The sequence below is a fragment of the Lithobates pipiens genome, unplaced genomic scaffold (assembly GCF_037356315.1).
Source record: "Lithobates pipiens isolate NorthernLeopardFrog02 unplaced genomic scaffold, aLitPip1_a1.2 Scaffold_30, whole genome shotgun sequence".
Taxonomy (NCBI): domain Eukaryota; kingdom Metazoa; phylum Chordata; class Amphibia; order Anura; family Ranidae; genus Lithobates; species Lithobates pipiens.
In genome coordinates this window covers 163,541,664-163,561,859 of record NW_027507791.1, presented here as the reverse complement: position 1 = coordinate 163,561,859, position 20,196 = coordinate 163,541,664, and the positions used below count along the sequence as shown (strand labels likewise).

Here is a 20,196-nt window from a genome sequence, read left to right as displayed (position 1 = left end):
CACCCCTTCTCTTATCTGCCTTCCTCCCCTATCTCTCACCCCCTCCACCCCTCTCTCTTTTGGAAAAAGTGGAAAATTGGGAATGACGGCCCCACACCCCCCTCTGGATGGATTATGCCGGAGGGACCTGGGGTTTGTGTGACCCTGGATCTTGGTACAGTACAGTACTCAAATCATTGTGATTGATGGAAGGCAGACTCACAGTTGCGAATATACCTGTATCAAGTATTGTTCAGCTGCATTTTGCTCTTTATTTCTCTGTTGCATTATGTACTCGGGGGACCGTCTTCCCCTATTTGGAGAAAAAATTATATTTGAAAAAAAAAAGAAGCCTACGACACCTGGTATTCCCAGGCGGTCTCCCATCCAGGCATTAACCAGGCCCGACCCTGCTTAGCCTCCAAGATCAAACGAGATGGAACAGATTCAGGGTGATGTGACCGTAGCCAATATCTTCAGGCACTCTCAACTCTCTTGACAAACGCCAAGATGGTCACCTTGGGAACAAGCAGAAAAAAATAGGTCAACGGCAACAACATAAAAAGAAGCCTACGGCATCTGGAAATCCCAGGCGGTCTCCCATCCAGGTACTAAACTGGTCCCAACCCTGCTTAGCCTCTGAGATCAGATGAGATTGGGCTCTTTCAGGGTGATGTGGCCGTAGGAGATTTCTTCAGGCACTCTCAGCCATCTTGACTAACGCCAAGATGGTCACCTTGGGAAACAAACAAAAAAATCAAGTCAACACCATAAGAAGAAGTCTACAGCACCTAGTATTCCCAGGTGGTCTCCCATCCAGGTATTAACAAGGCCCGACCCTGTTTAGTCTCTGAGATCAGACGAAATCTGGTGCTTTCAGGGTTATGTGGCAATAGACAAGCTCTTCAGGCACTCTCAACCCTCTTGACAAACACGAAGATGGTCACCTTGGTAAACAAACAAACAAAAAAAACAAGTCAACGCCAACAACATAAAAAGAAGCCTACAGCACCTAGTATTCCCAGGTGGTCTCCAATCCAGGTACTAGCAAGGCCCGACCCTGTTAAGCCTCTGAGATCAGAGGAGATCGTGCGCTTTCAGGCTGATGTGCCCATAGGCAATCCCTTTGGGCACTCTCAACCCTCTTGACAAATGCCAAGATAGTCACCTTTGGAAACAAGCGAAAAAAAAAACAGGTCAATGTCAACAACATAAAAAGAAGCTGGTATTCCAAAGCCATCTCCCATCCAGGGACTAAATAGGCCCAACCCTTCTTAGCCTCAGAGATAAGAAAAGATAGGGCTCTTTCAGGGTGATGCTGCTGTAAGCGAACTCTTTGGGCACTCTCAACCCTCTTGACAAATGCCAAGATGGTTACCTTGGGAAACAAGCGAAAAATAAAAAACGAATCAACACCAACAACATAAAAAGAAGCCTACAATAACTGGTATTCCCAGGTGGTCTCCCATCCAGGTACTAAGCAGGTCTGACTCTTCTTAGCCTCCAAGATCAGACGAGATTGGGTGTTTTCAGAGTGATGTGGCCATAGGCAATCTCTTCAGGCACTCTCAACCCTCTTGACAAACACCAAGATGGTCACCTTGGGAAACAAGCGGAAAAAAAAAACAGGTCAACGCCAACAACATAAAAAGAAGCCTACGACACCTGGTATTCAAAGGCGGTCTCCCATCCAGGTACTAACAAGGCCCGACTCTTCTTAGCCGACAACATCAAACGAGATTGGGTGCTTTCAGGGTGATGTGCCCGTAGGCAATCTCTTCAGGCACTTTCAACCCTCTTGACAAACGCCAAGATGGTCACCTTGGGAAACAAGCAAAAAAAAAAAAAGTCAATGCTAAGAACTTAACAAAAAAGCCTATGGCATTGAGAAATCCCAGGCAGTCTCTCATCCAGGTACTAACCAGGTCCCAACCCTGCTTAGCCTCTGAGACCAAATGAGATTGGGCTCTTTCAGGGTGATGCGGCCATAGTAGATTTTTTCAGGCACGCTCAACCCTCTTGACAAACGCCAAGATGGTCACCTTGGGAAACAAACAAAAAAAACAAGTCAACGCTAACAACATTAAGAGAAGCCTACAGCACCTAGTATTCCCAGGCGGTCTCCCATCCAGGTATTAACAAGGCGGGACCCTTTCTAGCCTCTGAGATCAGAGGAGATTGGGCACTTTCAGGGTGATGTGCCCATAGGCAATCTCTTTGGGCACTCTCATCCCTCTTGAAAAATGCCAAGATAGTCACCCTTTGAAACAAGCGAAAAAAAAACAAGTCAACGCCAACAACATAAAAAGAAGAATACGGCACCTGGGATTCCAAGGCCGTCTCCCATACAAGTACTAACTAGGCCCAACCCTTCTTAGCCTCAGAGATCAGAAGAGATAGGGTGCTTTCATGGTGATGCGGCTGTAAGCGATCTCTTTAGGCACTCTCAACCCTCTTGACAAATGCCAAGATGGTCACCTTGGGAAACCAGCTAAAAAAAAACAGGTCAAAGCCAACAACATAAAAAGAAACCTACGGCATCCGGTATTCCCAAGCGATCTCCCAATCAAGACACTAACCAGGCCAGATCCTTCTATGGCACCTGGTCTTCCCAGACAGTCTCCCATCCAGGTACTAACCAGGCCTGACGCTGCTTAGCCTCTGAAATCAGATGAGATCGGGTGCTTTCAGGGTGATGTGGCTGTAAGCGTTCTCTTCAAGACACGCCCAACCCTCTTGACAAACGCCAAGATGGTCGCCTTGAGAAACAAGCAAAAAAAAAAGGTCAAAGCCAACAACATAAAAAGAAGCCTATGGCACCTGGTATTCCCAGGCGGTCTCCCATCCAGGTACTAACCAGGCCCGACACTGTTTAGCCTCTGAGATCAGACGAGATTGGGCGCTTTCAGGGTGATGGGGCCATAGGTGATCTCTTCCGGCACTCTCAACCCTCTTGACAAACGCCAAGATGGTCACCTTGGGAAAAAAGTGAAAAAAAAAACAGGTCAAGGCCAACAACATACAAAGAAGCCTACAGCACCTAGTATTCCCAGGTGGTCTCCAATCCAGATACTAACTAGGCCCAACCCTTCTTAGCCTCAGAGAAGAGAAGAGATAGGGCTCTTTCAGGGTGATGTGCCCGTAGGCAATCTCTTCAGGCACTTTCAACCCCCTTGACAAATTCCAAGATAGTCACCTTGAGATACAAGCGAAAAAAAAAAACAGGTCAATCTCAACAACATAAAAAGAAGAATACGGCACCTGGTATTCCAACGCCATCTCCCATCCAGGTACTAACTAGGCCCAACCCTTCTTAGCGTCAGAGAAGAGAAGAGATAGGGCTCTTTCAGGGTGATGCTGCTGTAAGCGATCTCTTTGGGCACTCTCAACCCTCTTGACAAATGCCAAGATGGTCACCTTGGGAAACAAGCGAAAAAAAAAAAACGAATCAATGCCAACAACATAAAAAGAAGCCTACAATAACTGGTATTCCCAGGTGGTCTCCCATCCAGGTACTAACCAGGCCCGACTCTTCTTAGCCTCCAAGATCAGACGAGATTGGGTGCTTTCAGAGTGATGTGGCCATAGGCAATCTCTTCAGGCACTCTCAACCCTCTTGACAAACACCAAGATGGTCACTTTGGGAAACAAGCGAAAAAAAAACAGGTCAACGCCAACAACATAAAAAGAAGTCTACGACACCTGGTATTCCCAGGCGGTCTCCCATCCAGGTACTAACAAGGCCCGACTCTTCTTAGCCTCCAACATCAAACGAGATTGGGTGCTTTCAGGGTGATGTGCCCGTAGGCAATCTCTTCAGGCACTTTCAACCCCCTTGACAAACGCCAAGATGGTCACCTTTGGAAACAAGAAAAAAAATAAAAAATAAGTCGGAAGCTAGAGACAATATGGCCCGAGTCCTCAATTTAATCCATGCAGCGCATGTACAGGGAAGGCCCTTGCTTATGTTGTCAACAGACGCGGAGAAGGCCTTTGACAGGGTGGCCTGGCACTTTATGCAGGCCACCCTGGAACATATAGGTCTTGGCCCCAACATGATGAGCTGGGTAATGTCGCTTTACTCTACGCTGTCGGCAGCGGTACGGGTGAACGAGTGGTGCTTGGACTCTTTCCCCATCACTAATGGGACGAGGCAGGGGTGCCCTCTGTCTCCCCCTAATTTTTATTCTGACACTGGAACCACTTATGTGTCACGTTCGGAATGACCCGAATATTACTGGCATATCCAAACCCTCGACACACCACAAAATTGAGGCGTACGCTGACAATCTAATTTTTTTTGTCTCCAATCCACACATTGCGCTTCCCAATATACTCGCGGCTCTCCGGCAATACGGCAGCCTATCAAACTATAAAATCAATTGCGCCAAGTCGGCTGTATTGAATATATCGGTCCCGGATGGTGAGGTCAAGAGGCTCCGCTCCGCTTTTCCACTCTACTGAGCTGAAAAATCTATACGTTACCTGGGCGTTGACATCGCAGCGGATTTGGCGCAATTGTACCCTCTTAATTTTGTCCCTCTCCTGAATAGACAGAAATCTGATTTGGGAAACTGGCATGCTTTAACACTGACCTGGTTCGGGCGCTGTAGTGCATTCAAAATGACGGCCCTCCCGCGGATCTTATACTTGTTCCAGACATTACCGATCCAGTTACCCCCAATTTTTTTTCAGACAACTGCAGATGCTGCTCCAGGTCTTTATTTGGGCAAACCACCCAGAGCCCGTTTGCAATTGCTTGCCAGACCAAAGGACAAGGGGGGTCTGGGTCTCCCAGATCTGAGACAATACTACAGAGCGACTCTGCTAGCGAGAGTCGTTGATTGGCATTGTAATGGCCCACACAAACAGTGGGTGGAGATGGAGATTGAGTATGGGTCCATTCCCCTATTGACCTCCCCGTGGCTCCTGTCCTCCCTACCAAAAGACCTCAGAGATCACCCCGTAGTGGGAGCTACGTTGGCTGTTGTGCGGAGGTTGTTCTGCTGCACACACATTGCTCCCCTGCCGTCACCAAAGACTCCGGTTATAGGTAATCCAGACTTTCCACCGGGATGTACCAAAAAGAAACTGCGACAGTTGACAGTGGTGCGGAAACAGCGTCTGGGAGAGGTGTTGCCCTCGGGAGGGCTCCCGACCACGCAAACTGTCGCCGAGCTTTCTGACCCTCCGCTTGACTTGTTTAGTGCTTATCAACTTCGTCACTTTCTTCTGGCCATACAACAGGCCCCCTACACTCCTAGAGACCTGACGCCCTATGAATCCATCTGTCACAAAAGGGAACCTGTGCGACACACCCTCTCCCTCCTGTACAACCTATTTAATAGTCAGGAGGAGGAGTCGACCCCACCATTTATCCACAAATGGGAGAGGGACTTAGGCATCACATTTACCCCACAACAGATAGGGAAGATCCTGACCTTAGTACATAAAGCTTCCATCGCAAACCAATATCAAGAATCAGGATACAAGATAGTCTCACGCTGGTATAGAGTCCCATACCTTCTGAATAAAATGAATAGATCGATCCCGGATGTTTGTTGGAGGTGCAATTCAGATACGGGGACCATGGGACACCTTTTCTGGGCATGCCCGGCCTTGAGGAACTTTTGGGTTCCCAGCAGCGTGCCTTCTACACTTGACCGAACAGCCTGTTCGAAAATACAAAAAAACCCTCACGATGCAACTCCTGAAGGCCTGCATTCCCGCACTGTGGAGGCAGCCTCAGCCCCCATCCAAGGTGCTGTGGTATTCCAAAGTCAATCATATTCTCCGGATGGAAGAATTGACCGCCACCCTTCACAACACTGAAGAGGCATTTAGTGTTACATGGAGGCCCTGGAGGTATTTTACTGGTAATCGAGACTACGTTCGGGAGGTGAGCAGCGCCCCCGTCCCAGAAAACGACTGAACATCTAACCTTTACCTACGTAGGCCATGTCTGCCCTGGGTGGCATTCCCCCCCCTCCCTTCTTGTCTTTATTTTTCTTTTTTTCCCCGCTGCCACCCCCCTCCTCTCTCTCCGTCTTTGCACTCTCTTCTCCCCCCGTCCTCCCTTTTGACTATGCCTTGTCTCCTTACTAGCCTTCGAGGCCCAGAAGAACCCTGGACACGACTGGCCCATCTTTTACTCTGGTTCACATAGGTCATGATAAGCTGGCTCGCTGTGGTCCCAGTTGTTCTCCATGATTACATTTGTCCGAACGGAGCTGCACTAGTTATACTGTACCACGTGTCGGAGGTGGGGTTTCTCTCTTTTCTGCATGAAACTGTATGACTCCCCTCTGAGAACCCAGAGTTATTTGACTGCCTATTTTTTGTTACCATGTAATTGTGACCCTGGGTCATGCTGTATGGTTGACTGTTATATTTATGTTACTCTACTTATACCTAATAAAAGAATAAAAAAAAAAAAATAAGTCAATGCCAACAACTTAAAACTAAAGCCTATGGGGGGGGGGGCGTGGCCGAGCGGAGACCTGAGTGGACGTGCCTGGGGTGAGCTCCGCTACTAGAGCGCACACCCAGAGCCTTCCCATCCACCGGAGCGGAACGGACCCCACCGGAGGCCCTGGGCATACCAGGAGGAGCTGGGGCATACCTCTAGCGCGGGTGCGCCGTTCGCAGAGCTCCGGCCGCCCAGCAGGACAGTGCGAGGCTTCGGCCTGCAACATGGAGCAGCGGCCATCTTGCTCCACCCGGAGGCCGAGCTCCGGTGGACTACAAAGCCCAGCGGCAGTTTCTACCACCTGCGGGTTGCCGGGAACATCCAGCCTGCCATCTAGAGCCCGAAGTCCTCCCTCAGTGGCCCTGGGATCATCCAAAACGGTCCTGGTAAGTGACGGCGGCCATCTTGGTACACCCGGAGGCCTCTCTGTTTTCTCTGGGCTCAATCCGTCCCCATCCACCCTCAGGAACACTCTAGCCAGACCACCAGAGACCCCTAAAGGGGTTATTAAGGGGGCATGTACTTTTATCTGGCTGCATTTGCAGTCGAGGCCCTGGCTTCAGAGAATTAGAGGGGCGGCCATCTTGCTACACCTCCGTGTCTTCTGGGCCCCATTTTAGACTCACTGACCCCCTGGAAATCCTGGCCGGGCGCCTGCAGAATTAGACGGGGATATCCTCGAGGACCAACCCCCCCTTATTACATAGGCTGCTGCTACGGATCCAGAAACACAGGAAGGTGACCATCTTGGTTCACCCAGGCTGCTGTATGCACCCACACTCCTGAGCTCCCTCATCCTTACGAACCTGGATCTCTACATACACAGCCACCAAAGCAGCTCAATCAGATAGTGCCCACCTGGGGTCTCCGTCCGTTCAACTCCGCAGAGACACGGAACGACCATGTCTGGCTAAAGAAATGTCCAGCTGAGTCCCGTGATCGCCCGTAGCGGACAAGCTATACCTCAGACATTGCACATACCTGAACAGCATGTTCACGCACAGCTCTCGATCTACTGAGTCAGTGGATCTCCAACAGTGTACAATCCAGCGATACCTGCACTGTACATCTCAGTCTGATCCCCGCACTCCCAGAGACAAGATGGCACCAGCGCGTAATCCAGGGAAGAGCAAACCTCCTCCTCCTACTCAGCCGACAACGGACAGCGGCGAGGAATCAGATGACCCCCTGACCCAGCACTCGGTCCTTCCAAGTATAGCGTCCAGATCCGGCACCACAGTTGTCCCTCTTCCAGGGGCAGGCCCTGGAGCTGTGGCCCCTCCAACATCAGGAGAATTACCTAGGTCTGAAGCCTCGACTCTTCTAGCGGCCTTCCGAGCGGAGTTTGAATTCTGGGCAGTCAAAATGGAGTCCTCACTCCACAAGGACCTTCAGGCCATCCAACAGCAGGTCTCTACCAATCAGACCGCAATCTCTACCCTAACTGATACTCAATCTGACCATGCTGCCCGCATCAGGTCTCTTGAGCGGGCCTCCAAAGAATACTTGCACCGTATACGTCAACATCAACTGTACATAGAAGACGGGGAGAATAGGAGCTGCAGGAATAATATACGACTACAAGGCATACCGGAAGCCACGGCGGGTACGGACTTGAAACCATCTGTCACTGCCATCCTCAACCTAGTCCTGGGAAGAGAGACTATGTCCCCTATTGAGATAGACCGGGTGCACAGAGTGGGGGGGCCCAGAAGGGAACATAGTGACCGCCCACGTGACGTCCTATACAGGGTCCACTATTTCACCCTTAAAGAAGAAATTATGCGCAAAGCGTGGCGTTTGGGTCCTGTGGACTTTGACGGTTCAACTATCCACCTATACCCAGACCTTTCTCGCAACACTCTCCACATGCGCCGAATGGTCCGCCCACTGCTAGACCTGATACGCCAAGCCGGAGCAACCTACACTTGGGGGCACCCCTTCAGCATCAAGGTGACCAGGGCCAAGTATAAATTTGTCCTCTCTGATCCAGATCAACTTCCAGCCTTTCTCAGCTTTTTGGAGCAAGATCCAACTGATGTACCTAACTGGCTGGACCCCCCAGACGACCGCGCTAGGGTACAAATATGTGATCCTCTCCCACAACGCTGCAGACATCCGAGGTATGCATCGCACTCTGTTGATCCTGGACCACGTCACCCTACCTCTCCGGAAGATTAAAGTAACTTCAAGAAACCTTTTGGACCTATTTTGATGCTCATTGTATGACTAGTGCCATCTCAGTATTATACCTATCCCTTGCCTCCCCTCCTTTCATCTTACTTGTTTCTCCATATACTCTGTTGGTTATGCCATGATGGGAGATGGGGTGGTAGACCGCATACTAAATACCTCAATACAGCTGGTGCACTTAATTGATGGACCTTCTCCCTGCCCTTTGCTAGTGTATTGTGACTGGCTGGGGTTCGGGAGAGGCAATGGAACAGTGGGTTGCTCATGCTTGATCTAGTTATGTAAATGTTGAGTTCCTAATCTACTTTTTATCAAATAACTTTTTATTGTTTCCAACAATGCATTACACATCATGTCGCATTACATCCGAATAGTTCCACAAGAAAGAAAATGAGCATACTATGGGACCTTCCGCCCTTCGATCCACAGGGAGCCCTCTGGAGCAGGCATAGACCTGGCCAAATAGACTCCCCCCCGATCAACCGGGCCAGCACTGGGTACAGGAGTATGGCGCCAACCGTCACATTAGCCAGCGAGAGATCCCAATATCTATATGCTTAGAGCTACAAACATTTCAGATTGTTCCCTTTAGTTGCTGTTATCAAAGCTTCTTCTTAAAGGAACCATGAAGCACTAGGAAACTAAAACAAAAGAGGTAAAAGAGGCAAGAAGGAAAGGAAAAGGAGATAGAAGTGAAGTGAAAAAAAAGAACATGGGGGAGATCAAAAGCAAAGGGTTAGGCAATAGAAGGGAGAAGAAAAAGGAGACAGGACATTAAGGAAACAGAAGGGGGACAAGAGATAGGGGGGAGGGTGGGTGAGGGAAGGGGGGGGGTAAGCACCGTGTGCGGTCTCGGCAGCGAATCACAGCTGGTCCTCCCGAAGTTTCCATGGGCTCCAAACCACGTCATGAGCCTCTATCCGGTCCTGCATCCTGGCGGTCATCCTCTCCATCAATTCCACGTCTCTGATTCTAGTATGGAGCGCGTCCTGGGTGGGAGGCTGTACTTTTTTCCAATGCAGGGCAATGAGACACCTCGCCACTGTCAGGATATGTCTCGACAGTTTCTTTCGGGACTTTGTCAATTTGGGAAAGGGGATGCCCAACAGGAAAGTCTTAGGGTCTAGTGTCACTTGCTGATCTAGTACAGTGGTCAAGAGGCGCTGGACCTCTTCCCAGAAGGGAACCACGAGGGGGCACCGCCAGTAAATGTGGAACAGTGTTCCCCTGTGGGCCTGGCATCTCCAGCATCTGTCGGATGAAGCGGGATAGATGGCGTGTAAAAAGTCCGGGGTCATATACCAAAAAAATAAAATTTTATATGCATTCTCCCGGTACAGTGTGCACATAGAGCTTTTCGAGGCCTGGGACCATATCAACTGCCATTGCTCCTCCGTAATCTCCTCACCCAACGCCTCCTCCCACTTATGCATATAGGTATGGTTGCCTTTCGAAGCTTTAGGGGGAGCGTTGATTATTTTATAGATGGTTGATATCAATCCCCTTTGGGCCAAGCCCGCTAGGATCACAGTCTCAAATGCGGAGGGAGGAGAAAAGCGCAGGTCAGAAGATATGGTCTGGGCGTAATGTCGTATCTGTAAATAACTATAAAAACTCTGTCGTGGGAGATCAAATTTAGATTGAAGGTCGGCATAAGACAACAGCCTCCGCGACCTAGGATCCACCAGGTTTCCCAGATGGAAAAGATTCCGGGACGACCACGGATGCGACATCGGATATGTCAGGCTATCTGGCACTTTAGGATGATATAGAAAGGACGTCAGGAGCGACCCAGCCGAGGATAGCTCGTGGACTTTAGAGAGCTTACGCCATAGGCCCTGCAGATGTGACATAGTCCCCAACAGTTGGGCCCGAGGGATCGAAGCTGCCGCGCTCCAGAGCATGCTATTAGGATGCGCCGGGGCCAACCAGAGTTTCTCAATTTCCGTCCATCTATTGTATGACCGCTGGGTAAACCAGGAGGCCACTGCGCGGAGCTGGGCTGCTTGATAGTATTTAATGAGGTCCGGAAACGCCAGACCCCCGCCTGAGCGGGAAGCAGTCATGACAGAACAGGGGATTCTATGGCGTTTGTAGTTCCACACAAAATTGAGGAGGTCCGCCTGCAATTTTTTCAGATGATGGTAAGGTATGGGGATAGGAAGGGTCTGGAAGAGGTAAAGGAGTTTCGGAAGGATCGTCATTTTCACTGACGCTATCCTACCAAAAAGGGAAAGCTGATGTTTCCGCCACCGGGAAAGCAGTTGCCTGATGGTGCCATACAGGGGCGGGAAGTTTGCCTGGTATAGGGAAGGAAATGTCGGGGTAATATGTATCCCCAGATATTTCAATGAGGAGGTTTTCCAATGGTATGGGAAAGCAGATCGCAGACGATCCACCTCCAGGGGTGGGATGTTTACTGGGAGAGCTTCTGATTTTGAGGCATTGATTTTATAACCCGATAGGGCACTGTAGCGATCGAGCTCTTTGTGTAAGTTGGGCAGGGAAACCAGAGGCTGGGTCAGGGTAAGGATCACATCGTCCGCAAACAGCGAAACCTTGAATTCCCTATCTCTGACCGGGATGCCCCTAATGTCCTGGTTCCGCCTAATGGATGCCGCCAGGGGTTCCACGCATAGAGCAAACAATAAGGGCGAGAGGGGGCATCCCTGGCGTGTGCCATTAGAAACAGAGAAGGTCGAGGAGGTAGCAAAGGGGGTCTTAACTTGCGAGGTCGGAGTAGAGTAAAGGTGCCGCATAGCCTGCAGGAATGGTCCCCTCATCCCCATGTGTGTCAGCGTGGCGAACGGGAAGGGCCACCCCAGTCTATCAAAGGCTTTTTCCGCATCCAGACTCAGGAGTAGAGACGGGACGCCCCCCCTATTCGCCACGTCGACCAAATCTATAACCTTCCTGGTGTTATCACCTGCCTGACGAAGGGGGACAAACCCCACCTGATCTTTATGTACGAGGGAGGGGAGGACCTCATTGAGCCGCAGGGACAGAAGTTTTGTAAAGATTTTTAGGTCCGCATTCAAGAGCGCAATAGGCCTGTAATTGGCACATAGGATGGGGTCCTTATCCGGTTTAGGAATCAGAGTAAGAAAGGAGCGCTGCATATCCGGAGGGACCGGGGTATGCTGCAGGAACGCATTAAATAGTCTGCTCATGTACGGGAGCAATAGGGGCAGGAACGATTTATAATATTCATAGGGCAGGCCATCTGGGCCCGGAGATTTACGAGCTGGCAACGACTTGATGGTCAATTCTATCTCCTCCTCTGAAATGGGTTTGTTCAAGGAGGCTAGGTCCTGGGCTCGAAGGCAGGGGATCCCGCTGTCTGTTAGATAGTGGTTCATGCGTTGGGTGAGCTCAGCTGGCAAGGGATCACTAGGGATGTCACGGCTGTTGTACAGCTCCTCGTAGAAGCTTGCAAATGTGTCAACCACCTCCTTAGGGTGGGAGACCACAACATTGGCCTTAGTCTTAATCTGATGTGGGGTGGACTGGAGGTGTTTATCTCTAAGTTTCCTCGCTAAAAGAGAGTGCGCTTTGTTGCCCCTGTCATAAAATGTCTGCCTAATCCTCAGGAGGGTCTTCTCCACCCGGCGAAGTGCCAGATCCCGGAGCACCATGCGGAGCTTCGTTATCTTGCGGAGGATGCGCAATGAGGGGGAGGCTTGCATAGCCCGTTCCAATTGCCCGAGCTCCCCTTCCGTTCGCAGCTTAGTGGCCTCGACATCTTTCTTCATTGCAGAAGAAAGAGCCATACACTTACCGCGGATGACCGCTTTGTGAGCCTCCCACAGCGTGGGGAGGGATACATCGGGTGTTGCATTTTCAGCAAAATAATATTTCAAGGTCGAGACCAGTTCTGCTTGGGAAGGAGAGTGTTGCAAGAGGAAAGTGTTCAGCTTCCAATTATAGGGCCTAGTCACCGGGGCACCGAGGTCCAGTGTTAGTAGTATCGGGGCATGATCCGACCAAGAAATTGGCAGGACCCGGGCACTCCGGACCTTCCTCAATGTAACGTTGTTAGTGAAAAAATAATCTATACGGGTATGCAGTTGGTGAGGGGCCGAAAAAAAGGTATATTGCCGGTCTACCGGATGGAGGGCACGCCAGGCGTCGAACAGAGCATATCGCCGGGTCAGTTGGCGAAAAAGTTTGGAGTCTCTAAGTGCTTTAGCCGAGGGCGGCCGGGGCGCCGCCGCCAAGCGGTCCACTGTAGCTGAATGGGCCAAATTAAAGTCACCCCCCACCACTAAATAACCGTGGTCCGATTTAAATAATCGCAGGAATAGTTTAGAGAGAAAGCTGTGTTGATGAGTATTCGGGGCGTAAAGGGAACACAGGGTGATCGGATGGGATCTCCATGTGCCTTTAAGTATCAGGAATCCACCCCCGGGGTCACTGTAGTGATCAAGGTAGGCAAATGGGACCCCTTGACGTATCAGGATAGCCACGCCCGCTCTCTTATGAGACCCTGAAGATAGATAAGCAAGAGGGAAGTATCTAGAGGCAAAAGCAAAAGAACCTCCCTTATCGAAATGTGTTTCCTGAACCAGGACTATGTCAGCACCTGACTGCCGAAATTCCCTCAGTGCCAGATGCCGCTTCTTGTTTGAGTTTAAGCCGTGAACATTTAAAGACAAAATTTTAGCCATCAGTCATGTCGGAGGGGGAGGGGATGTGGAAGCTAGTTCTTATCCGGTCACCGCCGCTCTTGACGACCGCCAGGAGCCAGGAGCATACTCGTTCCAGTAGAAGGGTCCGACAGGATACCGCTTGACAGCCGCAGATTCCCACACGGTGAAAGGGTAGGGAGGGGGAGGGGAGGAAGAGAGATAGAGAAAGAGAAAAGAAAAAAAGGTTAGAGCAGCAAACAAAAGAACACATATTAAGCAGGTAACTGTAATACAACCAAGCGGACAACCACTTAAGACCATGAACAGGCATGGCGCTCAGGTCTGGTCGGATTCCCAGGGGGCCACCAGAACCCGAACCCGAAGGTCGGGCCCGGCGGCCGCCTGGGAGTCCAGCTCCCCCCGTCTGACTCTGCAAATGAAGTGGACGGGTAAAAACGGGGGGGAGCAGGGGAGATGCAAACGCGATACCAATCGCCAGACATCTCCTAGAGTCCCGGATACATTGCCCACGCATCCGGGGGAGGGAGGGGTGACTCAAAAGTACCAGGGAACCCACTAACTCGGGTCTCCAATTCGTACCAGCCTAATTGTGACACATCAATAAAAGGGCACCAAGAGGGACAGGAAGTGAACTCAGGGGACAGTGCATACGGGCAGGAACGTACTGTCCAGACAACGGTCAAAAGGCCAACCAACAAACAAAACGGGCCTTATTCCCTTTCGCCACACGGGCAAACGGAATGATCAAAAAAGGGGGGAAAAAATTATGAAAAAAGAGTTACTGCACCATCTTTCAGCCATGTCCTTGACGAGCAGATTTTTTCGGTGCTTCCCTGTTTCGAGGCCGTTGGCGGGAGGGGACCTTCTGCCACAATGTCGGGGGAGCAGGCTGAGTAGCCACTAGGTCCCAGTCCGGCAGCTGGGGCGGGCGGACGCCCAGATCTTCACAGAAGGCGCGGAGGTCTTCAGGGAACCGCAAGGAGGCCGTCTTGCCTTGATGTTTAGCCGTGAGAGAAAATGGGAATCCCCAACGGTAAGGGATGGCAGCTTCTTGGAGGGTGCGGAGGAGCGGTTGGAGAATTCTGCGTTTCTGTAGCGTGAGCCAAGAGAGGTCCGGAAAGAGTTGAACTGGCGTATTCCGGAAGGTCACCTCCCGAGCCAGGCGTGCCTGTCTCATTATGTCCTCCTTGAGATGGAACGAGGTGAGTCTGCAAATAATGTCCCTGGGACTAGATGTTGCGTTTTTGGGGCGCAAGGCCCGGTGCGCTCTGTCCATCTCAATAAACTTGGTAGGGGGTTCCCCAAGCAGTTCATTAAATATTTCCTGCAGAATAAATTGTAGATCTTCCGGGCCTTCCGCCTCCGGTATCCCCCTCACTGTTATGTTGTGCCTGCGCCCCCTGTTATCCAAGTCTTCCACATGGCGTTGCATATCTCTCAGGAGCACGCGGTTGTCGGCCCCCTGCGTTTGGGTCTGGTGAATCGCTATCTTTGTCTCTTGAATCTCCTCCTCAGCCATCTCCACCCGGTCGGCCAGGTGCCTGAGACCGGTGTGTAGCATTTGTATTTCCGCTCTACAGGTAGACTTGACATCTTCTATCAATTGCTTAAAATCTTCTTTGGTAGGGATTGCTTGTAGGTAATGTTGCCAATGCGGAAGAATGGGCGGCTGGGATGAGCCTCCCACGTCGCCTCCGGCTGGTTGCTGATGGGGCGGCGGTGCAGGCCCGAAACTCGCCCGCGTAGTAGGGACAGGTTCGGCAGGCAGACCCCACACCCCCTCCCAGACAGGCAAGGGGGCCGGACAGCTCCGGTCTTCCTCCCCACACTCCGTGGCACAGCCAGTGGGTGTCAGGGAGCCCCTGCGGGGACGTTGCGGGCCGAGGGCCCATGACGAGGCCAGCCTCTGAGACTTGGGTGGAGGTGATCGTGCCTCCGGGCTTAAGCGGGCCCCCCCCACTCCCCCGCGCCCCTGATGTGAGTGGGACAGCGGTTCCCTTGGTGGAGGGAGGGCAGGAAAGTCATTGTCATCCAGGGATGGGGGGGACCCCACCGAGCCTGTGGAGAGGAGGGGATCAGACAACGCCCTGAGCAGCCGGGGTAGTGCCAGTGAGCACTGTGTGCCGGTCGGGGGGGGAGGGGATCTGCTGCCCAAGGGAGTCCGGGGCCTTCCGGGCTCCATGCAGCCTCCTGCGTCCCCCCATCCACCCCCATTGTCCAGGGTCCGGCTCGCAGCAGAGTGTGCAGGGGGCTCCTGGCCCCATCGATGAAGTATCTGGTCCCTGGCGGCCGTACCTTGCCCCGAGGCCTGCGGGGGGCCGGACATGCGTCTGCTGGGCTCCGATGGTGGCGTGGCAGGCTTCAGGCCTAGTCCGGCGGCACGGGACGGGGCCGGGGGCGAACGTGCACTCACCCCTCCCGATGGCCGGACAGTACCGCTGGAACCGGGTGGCGTCCTGGCTTCCTCGGGACCCGTAGGGCGGGCAATCTGCATGCTGGGTGCCGGGGATGAGGCCCGGGATGTCTCCGCAGCTGCGGCCGGCGCCATCTTGAGAGGCCCGCCGGCCGGGAGATCCGTGGGGGGAAAGAACGCCCGAAGGCCTGCCACAGGACCCGGAGGGGCCGCGGAGGGTCCCCTGGAGGAGGCAGATCGGGTAGCCCTCGATCTACCCATCGGATGGCGGTGGATTGTCCCTCTATGCGCCGTTGTAGCTAGGCTGGTTGGAGAGCGAACAGCCTAAGCGTCCATTCGCCTCAACTTCCGGTCACCTTGACCCTAATCTACTTTAATGTACAGGTCTACTCTCTAGATGTTTAGCGGTAATGGCCCACCTGGATATGGGTGGAGGGGCGGCTGATGGACCGGTTGGGTCCACGGTCCCTTGCCGCTATCCACGTGGGCTTCCTTAGTTATATACTCACGGTTTCTTACACACCGGGTAGTTTCACCCTAATGCGCTCTCTGTAGTATTACACGGATTGATCTCTGGCGTTGGAGTATGTGGAAACATAAGTTGACAATGTTTGCTCCCTTCCCGTGAGGTGTCTCATGGACTGTTGTCTCCTCTGCGGAGGGGGGAGACTGGACTGGTGTGGAGCTATTTGCCCATGCGGACCGTCTCCCCCTTCGTTGAGGATTTGATGTGTGTTCTGTATTAATATCTTGTTATACTAATGTGACTCAGTAAAGTTTTACATGCCTGTCGTGCTGCTGGGCTCATGGCTCAGGTCCAGAGGACGTCGTAGTGACGAAACGCGTAGGGCGTGGCCACGTTGTGTGCACTCGTTTGAGACGAACGGCTGAGTTTTCTCTACACGCATATGCTTTTAATGTCAAATGTGAGTACATTTTAATATCAATAAACTAACGATCTGATTAAGACTGTATTACGCTATGGATATGTCTTTCCTCATATATAATTAACGTTGGATACCATACGGACGGAACAACGAAGCTTCACCCAGTGCACCAGCAACAGCCAGAGAGCGGCACAGTGGCTTACATTGTGAAGGTCCATCCAGCCCCATTGTGGGGCATTAACTCTGGTGAGAGCATTCACATATTATAGCACTGAGTGGCGCACCGGGGATGAAGTTCTCTTATTGAAAACCTACACCATTTGCACGAGTGAACCAATTATTCCCTATTGATTCTATGCACCAATAACAAACAACAATCTGCAGAGGCAGTATTATTAAGCCAAATATTTTATTTTTGGACTTATATTGGACATAAATGCGTCTTCATGCGATTATTGGCTGAAAATACTTCTGATCCTTAGTTGCTTCTGTATATATGTTGCGTCATTATACGATTACTGGTTGAATTATTTATGACCCTTAGCTGTCTTGATCGGTAGTTGTTTTTTGCACATTAATTTTTTGCACATTTCTTTGCACATGTTTGCACAGTCTACTTCAAATTAGCACATCGCTGAACATAAGCAACAACTTCAACATTTTTGCACACTTAACTGAAAGTTTACATGTTTTTAGCATTTACCTATAATAGGCTGACACGTATAAGATAATTTAATACCCACTTTGGTTTCAACTTTAATTTTAATTTTAATTTTAATTATGATGGAACACGACAATTAACTCCACATTTGATCACAGAAAATCTTTTAAATAACAAACACCAGGTTTGGATGATAGGTTAATTCATCACTTCACTTAAAGGGTTTAGCGCCACAGCCTTATAATTTACACTTCTTATTTCCCTCCCCTCCTTACTAAGGAAGTGAGGGCTCTTTTTTTTCTCCTTCACTAATATTCCCCTTTTTTACATTTTTATCACAGTGGAGATCTGGTTTTTTCCATAGCGCGACTTTATTTATTTATTTATCATGGCTCAGGTTCTCCGCTTCGACCCTTCACCCTCAATAGGCCGGGCACGAATAGTGCTCATTTACGTGAACTTTCACGTGGTGTCCCGTTCTCGTGGACCCCTTAGATTTACCAGGCTCCTTGCCTAGGAGCCCTCTTTCCCCTTTTTTTTCCATTTTCTTTTCCTTTTTTAGTTTTGTACTAGTACACTTTCTGCTACCTTATAAGTTCCCCCTTTCCTTCTCCTACTCCCCCCCCCCCCACTGTCTATAACTTGATTTTCTTATCTGCATTCCACTATGGCTCACACAGTACTATCTCGTCCTCGCTTGAAGTGTTGCTCGTACAATGTAAATGACCTCAATATTGCATCCAAGAGAGGACAAATCCTTTACCACATGCATAAACAGCAGGTCAACGTATTACTGTTACAGGAAACACATTTCCACACAAACTCCACCCCTTCCTGCTCCAACAGGTACTTTAACAGATGGTTCCACAGTACAAACCCCTCTCAGAAAACTAAAGGCATTTCTATTGCCTTCCACAAAACGCTCCTGATTGATCTGATAGACCAGCTGTCGGATCCTCAGGGAAGGTATGTGTTCGTAAAGTTCTCCCTATGGGGCACCAAATTTACTATAGCCAACCTCTACCTACCAAACACTAACCAAATCTCGACTGCTCTGCGATACCTGAAGCTCTTGTCAGAATTTGCGAAAGGTAAACTAATTATAGGCGGGGATTTTAATGCCCCCCGAGACCCACTCTTAGACTCGTCCACCTCTCGCTCATCCATCTCCTTTACTAAGTTGAGGGCTTTTAAACGGGCTATATACGACCTCTGTCTAATCGACATCTGGTGGGTTCTGTTTCCAACAAATCGGAATTATACCCATTTCTCACAGGTCCATCACTCCTATAGTCGTATCGACTACTTCCTTCTTGACCATAGCTGCTTAGATTGGTCACCTGAATGTGACATAGACTCAATGGTCTGGTCTGACCACTCGCCTATATATCTGACATTATCTATCCCTTCCACACCGGTGAGGGAATGGACATGGAGGATGAATGATTCCCTCCTCACGAACCCTGAGTGTTCCCACAAGGTCTCGGAAACTATCTCTAATTTCTTGCTAGATCATGCCACAGACACCACCTCGCTACCCTTCCAATGGGAGGCGCTTAAAGCTGTTCTGCGAGGACTCTTCATTCAGGTGGGAACCCGCTTGAAAAAGACTCGTTCAGCTGCAATAACCTCAGCAACACAAAAGCTTCGGGACCTTGAGACCCAGCATAAACGAGCCCCTACGCTGGTGACTTTGACAGAGGCCTCACTGGCCCGATCCCAACTCAGGGACCTATACGAGGCCTCAGCTCGTACTTATGTGGACAGACTTGCTTTACATCAGTACCAATTTCGAGATAAATGTGGTAGGCCGTTGGCCCGTACCCTCCATCCAAACACGCCTTCCACATTTATACCTCATATTTGGGCCCCTTCTGGAGAAATGCTTAATGAGCCCTCCAAGATATCACAAACATTCAGAGATTTCTATCAAACACTGTACAACCTACCGACCGGTATCCCACCTAGCCCATCCCACACCCCTGCGCCCGATGGACAGTCCTATATCGAGGAAACTCGATATAGGACCATATTAGATGGCGATACTGCAGAAGAGCTACAGAAAGTAATCACAGCAGACAAGGAAGTGGGAGCGATAGCGGCCACCCCTTCCGGTAATAGCCCAGGACCCGACGGTTTTACCCCTAAATTCTACAAAACATTTGCTCCTCCACTGACCCCCTTTATGGCTAAGGTGCTAAGGTGTTTAACTCTCTATCAGAAGGCTCAGCATTTCCTCCACAAACGCTTGAAGCCCACATCACCATTATCCCCAAACCAGACAAAGACCCTACCTTGTGTGCAAATTATAGGCCCATATCATTAATTGGAGTGGACCTGAAAATATATGCCAAAATATTAGCTACTAGAATGCAACCGCTACTCCCCCGCCTTATACATCTGGACCAGGTGGGTTTTGTAAATGGCCACGAGGCAAGGGATAACACCCTGAAAACCCTGCTTCTTACCGACTATGCCCGCACCCACGAAATCCCTCTATGCCTTTTGACGGTCAACGCCGAAAAGGCATTCGACCGGGTTGACTGGCAATTCCTTCGGATGTCTCTGCAACAGATAGGCCTGGGTCCCAAAATGCTATCCCGAATTATGGCCCTTTACTCCTCACCTTCCGCTAGAATTCGGGTAAATGGTTCACTGTCACCTACATTTGCCATTAACAATGGGACACGACAGGGCTGTCCTTTATCTCCCCTTCTATATGTCCTTGTCATGGAACACCTAGCAATAGCCTTATGCAATAACCCCAACATCTCAGGTGTATCGATAGGCCCCACTCATTCTAAGCTGGCGCTCTTCGCGGATGACTTGCTATTGTTTGTAACCCAACCCCACCTATCTTTACCACATATAATGCAGGAATTCACGAGGTTTGGCATGCTGAGCAATTTCAAAGTAAACCATACTAAATCAGAAATCCTGAACAT

General features: G+C 50.5%; 7 pseudogenes; all 7 read right to left on the bottom strand.

Moving 5' to 3' along the window:
• Positions 1-329: 329 nt before the first annotated feature.
• On the bottom strand, positions 330-448 carry LOC143950024 (5S ribosomal RNA; annotated as a pseudogene).
• A 98-nt stretch (positions 449-546) lies between these two features.
• LOC143949612 (5S ribosomal RNA) lies at positions 547-666 on the bottom strand (annotated as a pseudogene).
• A 92-nt stretch (positions 667-758) lies between these two features.
• Positions 759-877, bottom strand: LOC143949566 (5S ribosomal RNA; annotated as a pseudogene).
• Positions 878-1,411: 534 nt separating this feature from the next.
• LOC143949022 (5S ribosomal RNA) lies at positions 1,412-1,530 on the bottom strand (annotated as a pseudogene).
• A 1,257-nt stretch (positions 1,531-2,787) lies between these two features.
• On the bottom strand, positions 2,788-2,906 carry LOC143947873 (5S ribosomal RNA; annotated as a pseudogene).
• A 544-nt stretch (positions 2,907-3,450) lies between these two features.
• Positions 3,451-3,569, bottom strand: LOC143946064 (5S ribosomal RNA; annotated as a pseudogene).
• Positions 3,570-3,669: 100 nt separating this feature from the next.
• On the bottom strand, positions 3,670-3,788 carry LOC143949258 (5S ribosomal RNA; annotated as a pseudogene).
• Between the last annotated feature and the right edge of the window lie 16,408 nt (positions 3,789-20,196).